Source organism: Ruditapes philippinarum, unplaced genomic scaffold, assembly GCF_026571515.1.
Source record: "Ruditapes philippinarum isolate M1 unplaced genomic scaffold, ASM2657151v2 ctg1366_1_1_1_1, whole genome shotgun sequence".
In the NCBI taxonomy this organism is placed as follows: Eukaryota; Metazoa; Mollusca; class Bivalvia; order Venerida; family Veneridae; genus Ruditapes; species Ruditapes philippinarum.
In genome coordinates, this window is record NW_026867297.1 from 20,179 (window position 1) to 32,573 (window position 12,395).

The window sequence follows — 12,395 nt, forward strand, 5'->3', positions numbered from 1 at the left end:
TGGACAACATTCTTTCATAAAATTTGTCATAAAATTTAATTATTAAGAAAATAATTATTATGAATACGGTAATTATCATATATGATTCGTTTAGTGAAATATTTGCCTAATTATCCAATGAAATAAGGAGAGAAAAACAATCAAGTAATGTAAAAAAATAATATTTATTTAAACCATGGATTCTCTATTTTAACAGTATCCAAACCAAAGACTTAATGAAAATTTTAAAGAACGCTTTCAAAATGAAAAGATTCAAATTTTGCAGAAAAGATGTCACAAAATTCATGAATTTTGTGATGATAAAGAACAGGTTTCATTGTTCTGATCATATATAATAGTTATTGGCCTCAATTTTATAGAGAACAGGATAATTTTGCATCATGATATACATTGTAGGGATGTAGATGTTTCTTGGGTCAGTATCTATGCCACAATATAACAAGTGTTGTCAATGTAATCTGAGGAATATAGGAGTTTCTTTGGTTCTTTCGCTAATGAAATGGTTCCATGCCACAATATACCTCCGAGTGGTGTTATCAATGTAATGTAAGGAAAAAGATGTTTGGGATTCTGATACTATAGAGAATTCTGTTAAGTTTAATTTAAGTTGTTTTTTTTTACAGCGCATGACTGTTGCTCACAAGCCCAACCATTAAAACACATCTAATGACTTTATAAAAATATATTTTGTTGTTTTAACATTTAAATTGACAGTGTACTGATATAATTCATACTTCACTAATGAAATATCCAATATTTCACTGAAGATCATGAATAAATAATCGTAATTTTTGTATATTTCAGTGAGATCTGAAAGGAGCAGCACCCAAGTGTTCTTGTTGATGGCCAGGAAGGGGTACAGTATAAGACATTAACCTTTCCCTACCATCTGACTGACCATCCAACCCCCATAATTTTCCTGTAGTAACAGTCTTGTTCCAGATTCAACTATATATTTTAAACAAGTAAGTTACAATATTTGGCGAATAATTGTTTTCAATAGATATGAAACTAGATAAGATTGGTAATCTTGTACGATCTTGTTGGTAATGTGTATAGTAAGTTTGTGATATAGCAAGTTTGTAACTAACCAAGAGGTTTCGGACACATGATCCCAAGGTTTGAGAGACAAGACTCCTTTAATACTTAATACCACAGCCCTTTAATATATCATATATTTTAAATATGTTTCTTGAATGATTATAAACACATGTTTTATGACATTTTCTGTATTCTAATGTGACAAGGTATATTATGGTTTAATTTGCTTTGTGATAAAAGGGTGTACAGTTTAACTATTGTTACAAATCAGTTTTGACCAATTTTGCAACTGATACATTCTTATACAAATATGAGCCATTACGTTAGTACATATATCTCAAAGACTACAAACCCTGTCAAACAAATTCGATAAAAATAGATATACTAGATTATAAAGAAGATGAAAAGAAATAGTTGAAGAGGCAATGAAACAATTACTTGAAACCCTCTCAGGAGTAATGATTTTGTATGTAGGTACTAAGTAATTAATACAAGATATTGTTTTTTCCAATCTATTACATAACTATAATATTTCAAATTTGTTGCATGACCTTATTTCAGATCTGTAATTCGACCTTTTTCAAAATCAGTAACTGTTCCAAATCTGTTACAAGACCATGGACCAACTCTGTTACATGACACATATTCCAATCTTTTACTATAGCATGACCTTATTCCTAATTTGGTCCAAGACCTTATTCCAAATTTGTTACTGTAACATGACCGTATTCCAAATTTGGTCCAAGACCTAAAAAATATTCCAAATTTGTTACTTTAGCATGACCTTATTCCAAATAAGGTCCAAGACCTTATTCCAAATTTGTTACTGTAACATGACCTTATTCCAAATCTGTTACTGTAACATGACCTTATTCCAAATCTGTTCCAGAACATTATTCCAAATTTGTAACTGTAACATGACTATTCCAAATTTGTTACTGTAACATGACCTTATTCGAAATTTGTTACAAGACATTATTCCAAATTTTTACTGTTAAATAACCTTATTCCAAAAATGTTACATGACCTTATACCAAATCTGTAAACATGACCTGATTCCAAATCTGTTACATGTGACAATTTTTCCAATCTGTTACTGGACTTTATTCCATATCAGTTACATTTAAGACCTTATTCCAAATTTGTTCCAAGACCTTATTCCAAATTTGTTACTGCAACATGACCTTATTCCAAATTTGTTCCAAGACCTTATTCCAAACTTATTCCATGAACTTATCATAATTTACCATCTTTCTCATATAACTTGAAGCAAGACATATTTTTGTTTCAACAGATATATTCTATTTTCATATTTGTATATCTTTGTCTGGTGAAGTTCTGCTGTTAATTTTCTGCCAGTGAGTTTAAACGGTATTAACTTAATAATGCACCCAATTTGTCATATGGTAATAGCAACGTTTTCAGAACCGCGGTTTCCTTTACATTCTTAAAATTTGTTTTATTACATTTTCATTCAGCATTTGCCTCTGATGAGACAATTAATTGCTAAGAGTTATGCCAAGGTTTTCAAAGACAATGTTTTGATATTAGAACCTTTGCGGTGCATTTTGCATTGCCCAAGGAACTTTCCGTCTTTAAAATTACCGACAAGCCTTATTCATTTAATGAGGCAAATATAAATGATGATTAGCCAAGAAAAATAAATGTATATACATCAATGAACACAATAACCTTTTCGCACACGTACATAAATAATTAGTTTAGTTTATAGGTATTTGTACAAAAGAAAATACTTAATTACCATCCTAGATAAATGTATTTGGTCGATTATAGTTCTTAGTGATGACGAAAGCAAAATTGCAGTGTGATGCGTTCCCGTCTGTAATTGCTGATAGAGAGGCATGTAGAGAATAGAAATATACTCGAGACCAATGTGCCGATGTTGTACACCAACTGAAACCATATGTTCTTGCTCATAAGAACGACTGTTATTGTTTATGTTTTGAGCGAATTTGACTACACAGAATGACATCCAATAGAATTGCGGAGATTCTTGGGATTATCAAGGGATTTGAGTAGGCAAGAGAATTATTACTTCATTTAGCGTACAGCCATCGTCTGTTTTTACTTTCTTCGATTCTTTTTTTACCTGAGAAAGTCTGGTATATTTACGGATTATATTTGTAACCCCTTATGTCTTGTATTCTACCTTATGTTTAAAAATAATAAAAAATAATCTTCGACATGAAAGATAAGTGAAACAAAATATATTTCACTGAATGATAAATTATACTAATTAGCAACTTTTGCTAATTGATTGTTTATAAATTTGCAAGCGTGTTTTTTTTCTATAATATATGGGGGGTATTTTCTAGACTAAAGTTATGTTTTACTAAAATATGACTTGTATAATGAAAGGTTATAAAACATGTTTTAATGTTTTGGTGCTGTTGCCAAAAATCAAGCCCAACTTTTACTTCTGTTTTCAACATAGAAAAAAGATCAAGCACACTATTGACATTTAAAAGAAATCAAGCACACCTTTTACATAATTATGTTTTCAAGTAAGAACATAATTAATCAAGCATACCTTTTGACTTTAAAAAAAATACAAGCACACCTTTTGCTTAATATTTTTAAGTATTAAAAATTATCAAGCAATCTTTTGACTATTGGTTTCTTTTCAAAGAAATCAAGCACTCTTTTTCATAGAAAAAAATATAATCAAGAACAAATTCAACTTGGTTACTTAAAAAACATCAGCCAGAAAAATAAATTAAGCAGATCTTGTTTTGATCTGCTGCATTTTCAAACAATTGCAAAACTATGAGCTCAATGTCGCTTTACGATGGTAATGTTTGTTTATATAATATACATGAGACAGTGATTGACCGTGCCATGTGAAATATCCTCTATGAATGACTTGCAGAATCTGTACTGGAATCTGGACTTTCCGTAGGTGAATAAAGATCCATAATTCAGGCAGGTGTCACATATTTTCTTAAGTTTCCTGAAAAGAAAGGCCACTGTCACTTAACATCACTGGGGATAGTAAACAATATGAAATTGTGTATCATATGATACAAAGAATAGAAATTTTCTATAGCACAAAAGTTCATTTCCTTAGAATTTAAGAATTGTATAATAATGAATGCTCCAAATGGGATTTTCAATGTTAATTTAAATTTGTACATTAAGGTAAAGGACATAATTTATTGGATGATCAGGCTCGATTACAATACCAGTATGAGTACAACATTAGTTTCTCCTAAGCCTAAGAACATACCTTAACTATCCTGACCGATTGTAGGGAAACTAAGATTTCCTTCTACTTTTGAATGGCACCCTTTGATGTAAATATATAAAAAAAGAGGTACAAAAAACAAATCATCAAGTCACCTTTTCCCATAGAGATGAGGAAAAACAAAGCACGGGAAATGCAAGTTATGCCGTCATCGTGCATATTTCCTCGTGCAGCAGCTGCTTACACTGGTCATGGGTGCAGACAACATAAGTTTGTACCTTAGGACAGATGTGATTAATGATATGGCTTTCCAGCAATGGTAAATAATAAAGTCCGCAGCTGCTTTTGATGTCTTAGCCTTATACTTAATAAAGGGAAATGCTGCTGATACAACTTAATTTTGCTTAATAACACTTTGTTTGCTTATGGAGGATATAAGAATTATTATATTGTGCTGGAGCAATAGTTTGTAACACAAACACTGAAAGAGAAAATTAAAATTAGCATATCTGAATAAAAATGTCATATTTTAATGATATTTTTATTGGATTTGTAAACATATATCAGATATTCATAAACATTTCTCTAATTATGTCAGTATACCAAACATTTGGACCAAGTCATCTGAACTTTGTATGCAGTTATCAATCATCTGGTATATACAGTAGAGACTGCCTGAGCGACCCCCCTGATTTAAATGACTCTCTGTCTTACCCGACCTTGTTTCAGTCCGTCCAACATATTTACTGATTTAAATGGTCTGAATTGTATGACTCCCTGTCAATTTGTGACAAGCGACCCTAATTGTTTGGTCCCAATGCAATGGTTCTAAATCTAAAAGATGTCAGGTTGGAGTAACATAATTGAAACTGATAAAGAAACTGTCTTGTAATTGCAAGAAATTATATAATGAATAAAGGAAATTTTTTCACTCTTTCCAGAGTAACTTAAGTGCTTTATTATTTAATTCTTTACACAAGACTATGTAGGCGGTACCACAAGGTGACATGTCGGGTTTTGTTCCATTTCTTGATTAAACAAATTAGAGAAGGTTTAGGGGGGTAATTGGAGAGGGCTAGGGGGCGAATACTTCTTGCCTTTACTTGATTGTTTCATATTATCTATGAAGTTTCTTATTGTGCTTGGAAATAAGTAAAGTTAATGAAAAGATCTTATCATATTAACCTGTGAAACAAAAGCCACCGTTAAAAAATTACCTTTGCTTATCAAGAGATGGTTCACATATTTGTGGCTTTATCTGAACAACTTCTGATGTAATCATATTTTGTTCTTCTGGTGTGAATGATTTAATATTGTTTTAAAAGTTAAATAGAAGAGAGAGAAAAAATTGATGTCCTTTACTAATGTCTGAGTCTGTCATAAGTAAGAGAATAAGTGTTGAATTGTTTCGACAATGTTTTGCATAAATTTCTGCTAAAAAGTAATACAATCAAAAGTAAGCCATCAAACCTTATAGTTAAACTTAAGACACATACAAATTATTTCCTGTCATTTCAAGATATAAAAAAAAGAGTTATGGCTCTTGTTAATGTTACAATTTATGAATTATGCACATGTAAACTATACTATAAATCGTCTTTATGCTGCCACAATTATTCTCCTCTTTAAACACTTCTAATTTCTCTATCTTATCCCTGGAGTATCATTTGAATTCTTTGAAATTGACTCTAATCTTCTTGAACCAAAAGTGATCTTACCTTGCCACAAACATAAAGCCATGCGAGCTTTAGTTCTCTACCTTGATATCCTTTAAAATTGATAATGGACAATGCTAAAAAATGAAAAATGGGCAAGTCCAATTTATTCAGCAGATTAAAGGTTTTGTGTGACGTCAGTAAGAAATTAGATAAATAGAATGCCTGCCAAAAAGAAGCAAAAAAAATCAAAAAGACGTTCCCTTGACACAGAAAATAAACCAGCTCGTTTACAGTCATGTACTTGTTGACTATATGATGCATGTGTTCATCAATTGGTTACAGATTTTGACATTCTTTTTTTTTCCTTCTCACGTTGTTTGCCTAAACACGTGAATGTCTATTGAAAGGTACGTAATTATAAGCAATGTTTTGTGTCAACGTGAATGAGATCCACTTTACTCAGTAAAGATTCCGTTAATTTCGGTAAACGATTCCGTTAATTTTCATCCATTTGAACTACACCGTTTTTTACTGATGAATGTCTTTTTTTTTGAAGTAACGAGGTTATGTATTAGAGTGACGTTACATTATTTCAACATAATAGACTTGTTACTGGTTTATTTATAGGTGCTTTGTAAAATGAATGTAGATCATTTCCATTCAGGAATATTTTATTGTTTTACTCTTTTTAAGATGAAAGTAAAAGAGTCCGAAGACACTCTAGGTGCCAGAAGAGTGTTCTTGTGTTCTTGTTATTTAAAGTTCATTGATGCTTAAATTCCCCCTTTGTAATACTATTATGTTATTTATGTATGATTGTTATAGTTTCAACAATAAGTTGTTACTGTTCCATCAGACCATTTGTGGTTGAGTGGTTATGGTTGGCATTTTGTGACCGAGTGGGTAAGGTCGTTGACTTAAGCGGTTTATAACCGCTTGCCTCTCACCCCTCTTGATCCTTTTATGTGAGGGAATATACTATACCAGCTAGCTTTAATAAGGTGGTTCTACTCAGATGCCCATTTGTGCCTTTTAGGATTTTATTTTGAATTTTTGAATTTCACCTTTGAAAAAAGAAGAGCTTACAAAGTGCAGATAGGGTTAATAAACTCATGTGAGAGTTATATAAGCCCTGCATGAAAGAAATATATAAAAAAAAATGATTGAGCATACCAATTATTGATGTTGCCAGATTGTGTTATTTGCTTTGATATTTTTACAAGCAAAAAAGAAGACATAAAATGACATTCCTAGGGTTGATGTTGCTTTCAGTTTAGCTTGGAATCTTATCCTATGTTTTTTACAGATTTATAAAGATTATTTGACAGTTATTATGATTTTTCTTGTGATACTGTAAGAACAGACAGCTATATCTGTCTACTAATTTGTTGAAGATAAAATGATGCAGGGATTGGATAAGTTATGATGCTTTTAATTGATTACCTCCCTTTGTGATTCTGTAACCATTTGTAAGTATAGGATATGCAGTGATTAACTCCCTTGATTATGTTATATCTATTTTTGATGGAAACCGAATTATTGTATATTTTTTCCAATAATGAATTCATTACATAAATCTTTTAACTTGTGAATGATAATCTGTTGTGCTTATTGTATGGAAGAAAGAAATTGCAATAGAATGGGAAGGAAAAACTGAATGAATATTCCAGAATTCTAGTCTTTCAATATGACACAATGTATTAGAAAAAAATCCCATCAATGTAAGTCTGATGTAAATCCTTAAGTATATTTTTATGCAGTTAGGATTATCTAGCTCTAAATGTGATAGGTATTATCTTGCCCTCAGAGGCACATGTTTCTAGTAAAAAATATTTCGTTCAGAAATTTCCCTCATTCCGAAAGACTAATGTACACCCACTATTTAACCATAAAATATACTACCAGCATTTATTGTATGGATTTAGTGAGGGTGACTGACTCTTTTAAAACAAGGTAAAAGTTTATCTCCCACTAAAACAGGCTTACCGACAAACATTCAACAGTTCGTTCTTCCATTTCTTGTAACACTTGTATTTTTCAGTACCTATTCCATTTTGCCTCTCATACCAAATTTGCGAGGCAAAACTTTTTATATATATATAGAAATTATATATATATTTTTTTATGTAATTAATATAATATCAACTTATGACAAACATTGTGTCAATTTTATCAAAATTGGTACCAGTAAATAATGTCTAATAATTGAAAAGAGGTATCATATGTAAGTTAATGAAGCTCGAATAATTACTCTAATGTATAGCCTTAAATCATCAAGTTTTCTTCTGTCACAAATGTTTAGCTCTAACTGTCATAGTAAATTATGATTTTGTCAGGTTTTACACTATCAGAATGTGAAAAAGATAAATGAAACTACAAAAACATAATATAAATATTATTTAATCTCTTTTTTTATTATAAAAAAGAACAAGTCTGTCTGAAATAATGGTTGTTTGTTATTTTTTGTGTATTGTACTTTTACAAGAAGAATGAGTACTTCTTTTATATGTATTTTTTTTTTTGGCCGGAAATATGAATTTATGATAAATCTCATTTATTATTGAATTTCTTTGTATTATTTAGTAATTAGTTTCACATTAGATATCTTGCTGTAAAAAACAGATGTTATTATTTTTTTCCAAGATATTGTTATCATGGCAAGGAGAGATGTTGCAACACCTTGGGTAGAGCAAATGTTAAGCATACCTAGGGTAACTGTTACCCCACCCCCCTGTGAGAACACCTTTTTGAATATATAATCTCTGAATTTGCATGTTCCTGTGGAACCCTGGGAAACTTGTCTGGTACTCAGCATGCACTGTGGGAAGATAAGAAAAAAGTAAAAATCTCTTTAAGAAAATAAGTAAGCGCAGATGATGAGTGCAAAGTATTAAGTATTGACTCCATGCATGGTGCTTCTTGTTAAAAATTGATAGAAAAAATATATTAGAATCTTAAATAGCTCGAAATTGGGTGGAAACAGGGGGCTGGATATATGTTTGTTCATCAGACAACAATTTTAAAGTCAAATATTTTTGTAACTATATTCTATAACAATATAATATGTCTTTGAATGACTGATTATTGACTTGTGATAACTTCTGTTGCCCCTATGCATCAAAGGACAAGTTGCAATTACAAATATTTCAGTTTTGTGACGGGAAGCACTTTCACACACAGCAGCGTTTCTTTTTTCAACTTACCAACCTTACAACCTGTGTCCTTTTATAGATACCAAATAAATATTTCATGAGAATGAAATCAATTTTGAAATGATTTTATAAGATACACAAGTGCAGAGCTTGCCCTGCATGGTAATGAACCTAACTAACAAATTGCCGAAATAAGCTGGCAGTTGGCTGGGAAACGATTTAGAAAAAAATGTCCCAGACTAGAAAATCCTGCAATAATTCTTAGTCCCCTGCGGTGGTCAGTAATTTCCTGAGATATATTATATAGATGGAACAGTCCTTAATTAGACCTTCAGACAAATAGAGTCATATTTATTTGAAGTAAATGATTATTTAGAGAGATCTGTAATATAGAGTTACTTCCCTTTGTAATAAATCCCCATTTGTACAGATGAAAGAGATTATTGGCTCTCAGTGAAATTGTGTAATTTCAGAAATGTGTATTATAATATTATGTCACAGGAATGGCTGTCCTAAAGATAAGAAAATGGCAAAATGTATTTATGAAACATTTTTTTTTATTTCGAAGAAGACAAAAGACAAAGACTACAGTGGGGGAAAAAACAATAACCAAAACAACATAATTTTTATTTGCAAATCTTACTTCACATAATGACTGTGAATTTTTATTAAACCTATTTTAATTAACCTTTAGTTTATACAGTAAGCAACTGAATAAATTGTATTTCCTGCAACCATGCTATCTGAATAAAGTCTACACTGATAGGTATTTTAGAGCCAGTTCATATATATTTTAAAATTTTCCCAAAAATTAACTGGTTTTGTCCAGATGTGAGATATGTTGAGTAGAAACAGTTGACTTATGCCTATGTGTCTGTGATAGAACATCTTGTATGACTTTATTCAATGTCACAATGTGTTTATCATTATTATAACAAAAGAAAGTGGCATACTGTGTTAGAGTGCAAGAGTTGCAGTTTTATATATAGGTGAAATATCGGTCAGGGTAGCCTATAATAGACAATGTCCCACCCATAGAACATCAAAACATCCCCCTGCAGAACAGATCACCCGCATAACTTTATTGTTTGTCTTCAGGTGGATTGGCATGAAACTGTAGGCAATAATAAGAATAAGCAGGCCTCGACCTTATGTCGGAAATCTGAATAATGCAAGCTAATGTTGACCATGTGTTGAAATGATGGGCAAATAACTTGTTGATGTCTTCCAAATTTGTACCCCTCATTATTATGATTAGAAACAGCTTGGTCATCTAAACAGTGAGAACAATTCCTCCCATTCTTATATCTTGCATTATTTCTATTACTTGTTGGCACTGTCTGTAAAGATCCAGAGGATGAAATACATTTTTTGTAAACATTAAAGCCTATATATACAGGATATGCATTATGATTGAGGCCGACGATAAATACACTCGTTTCTAAAACAATGTCTTACTATAAAAACATTTGTATTTTTGTATGCTTCCTGTGGAAGTTTGTTGTCCTACCTTAAATTTTTTCATAAAATACATTTGCTTCCCAAAATACTTCAGTGGAACTATTACAAATTCTTGTTTGTCCATCCCCTAAAATTTCCATAGCTTAATTATATTATAATAATGTCACTCTTATGTACCTTTTCTTGCACCATTTTGTAATATATTTATAGCTATAGCAATACATACCTTTGCCAGATGTGTTTGTACCTTCATTGGACAATTGTACCCTTTCCTTATTTGAGCTTTCAGGACGATAAAATCAAGATCAAGGTTGCTTGAAATAATTATTTTTCATCTTCTCCCGATAATTACTGAAATAGGCCAAGTTTTTAGCTTTGTCACATATGTCAGTGAAGGAGCATCCATCTCTGTTGTCAATACTTCCTCTGGTGGGAAAGTTCATTCTATTTTTCAGCAATTTCAGCAAAAATTACTGGTTAGGAAATAGAAAACAAATATGTGTGTTTGTCAAGTTAAGTAACATACCACTTATATTACCTACAACCCACTCTAATTGTAACTTTTAGACAGTCATTTTTTACGTACTGTTGTTATTTTCTTTTGCATTTCATGCATTTTTACCTGAAAAAAAAAAGACATAGAAATATGTGTTACAATGTATATACCAAATACATTTATTTAGAAGGCTGAGTAACTAGCTTTTAGTTAGCATTGAGAATGGAAAAAAAAACCCAACTTCAATCTGGTTATTTAATTTAATAGTCAAGTTATGATATGTTTTGTCCTGATTTAGCTGTTTTCAAAGCAAGGAAGAACATCAGTGTAAACATTATATTTAATATATTTAATATAAATATAAATTTTATCTAATGTTAACTCTGAATATTTTGGACATTGGTAAATGTTTTTGTTATATTTTGTTGTCAGGCTTTGATTAGGGCTGGATTAATCATATTGGACATAGGAAGTGGCAAATTATGACAACATTTTCACCGAAAAATGTTGTCAGAGTCCAGGGGCAAGAACTCCTGTACATCACAAGTTTTGTTATTTTAAGCCTTTGAATGAATGTTGATTTTGTGAAAATATGCAGTTACTCAAGAACTGTAACTCGGGATTAATTTATTAGGATATTGACCCAGCTTGTTTGCGTTTATTGGAATATTTGCCTAATTACATGTCAAATACATCCCATGTTATATATGTACCTGATGTATAATAGACAGCAGAAATTGTTGTTCTTTATAGCTGTCCCATTCATTTGACTACTTTGAAAAGGCAGAAAAGAACTTGGGAAAAGCTTGCCATTAAGGGTACGGCTGAACCTGAAAAAAAGTCTGAAAATCTTTCCAAGAAACCTTGAACAAAGAAAAAGGGTAAAATGAATGTCTCTCCACGAATGTGAATAGAATGTGTGTATTTTGAAAATGACATTGAGCAAAAAGGAAGTTTACATTTTTCTTGTATTGTCAAATCGTTTTCTTCTTTCCATCCTTTATTACATTGTGTTAAATCGTAAGATGTTCCTGGAATCTCCACATCCATTTTAGAATAACTATAAAAACTTAAGTAGGAGGAACTAAAAGTCATTTGCTATTTTTGTGTTCATGACAAAGATAAATGGGATTTAAACTGTTTGTTTATTCTATCCTTGATCTATGCACACTCAAATTATAGAATATATTAATGCAATACATAAATCATTATTACACAAAATATTACTCTGATAAATATTTTACTTGCGATGTACATTGCTTTTTACGGAGGCAGTCATTTATACTGCTTCCGATCATGTCAACATGTACGAAAAAGTAACGGACCTCAGATAAATGTCATCATCATGCCCTTCGATAGTTTGTTTTAAAAGCACAAACGAG

The 12,395-nt window shown here is 31.2% G+C and overlaps 1 protein-coding gene across 10 annotated transcripts in view; it reads left to right on the forward strand.

Moving 5' to 3' along the window:
• LOC132735586 (poly(rC)-binding protein 3-like) overlaps positions 1 to 12,395 on the forward strand; it is a 100,592-nt gene that overhangs the window by 17,766 nt on the left and 70,431 nt on the right. For all 10 annotated transcript variants that reach the window (XM_060722547.1, XM_060722555.1, XM_060722556.1 and 7 more), the window contains exon 2: positions 805 to 965. The gene's annotated coding sequence lies outside the window, so the exon portion shown is untranslated. The remainder of the gene's footprint in view (positions 1 to 804; positions 966 to 12,395) is intronic.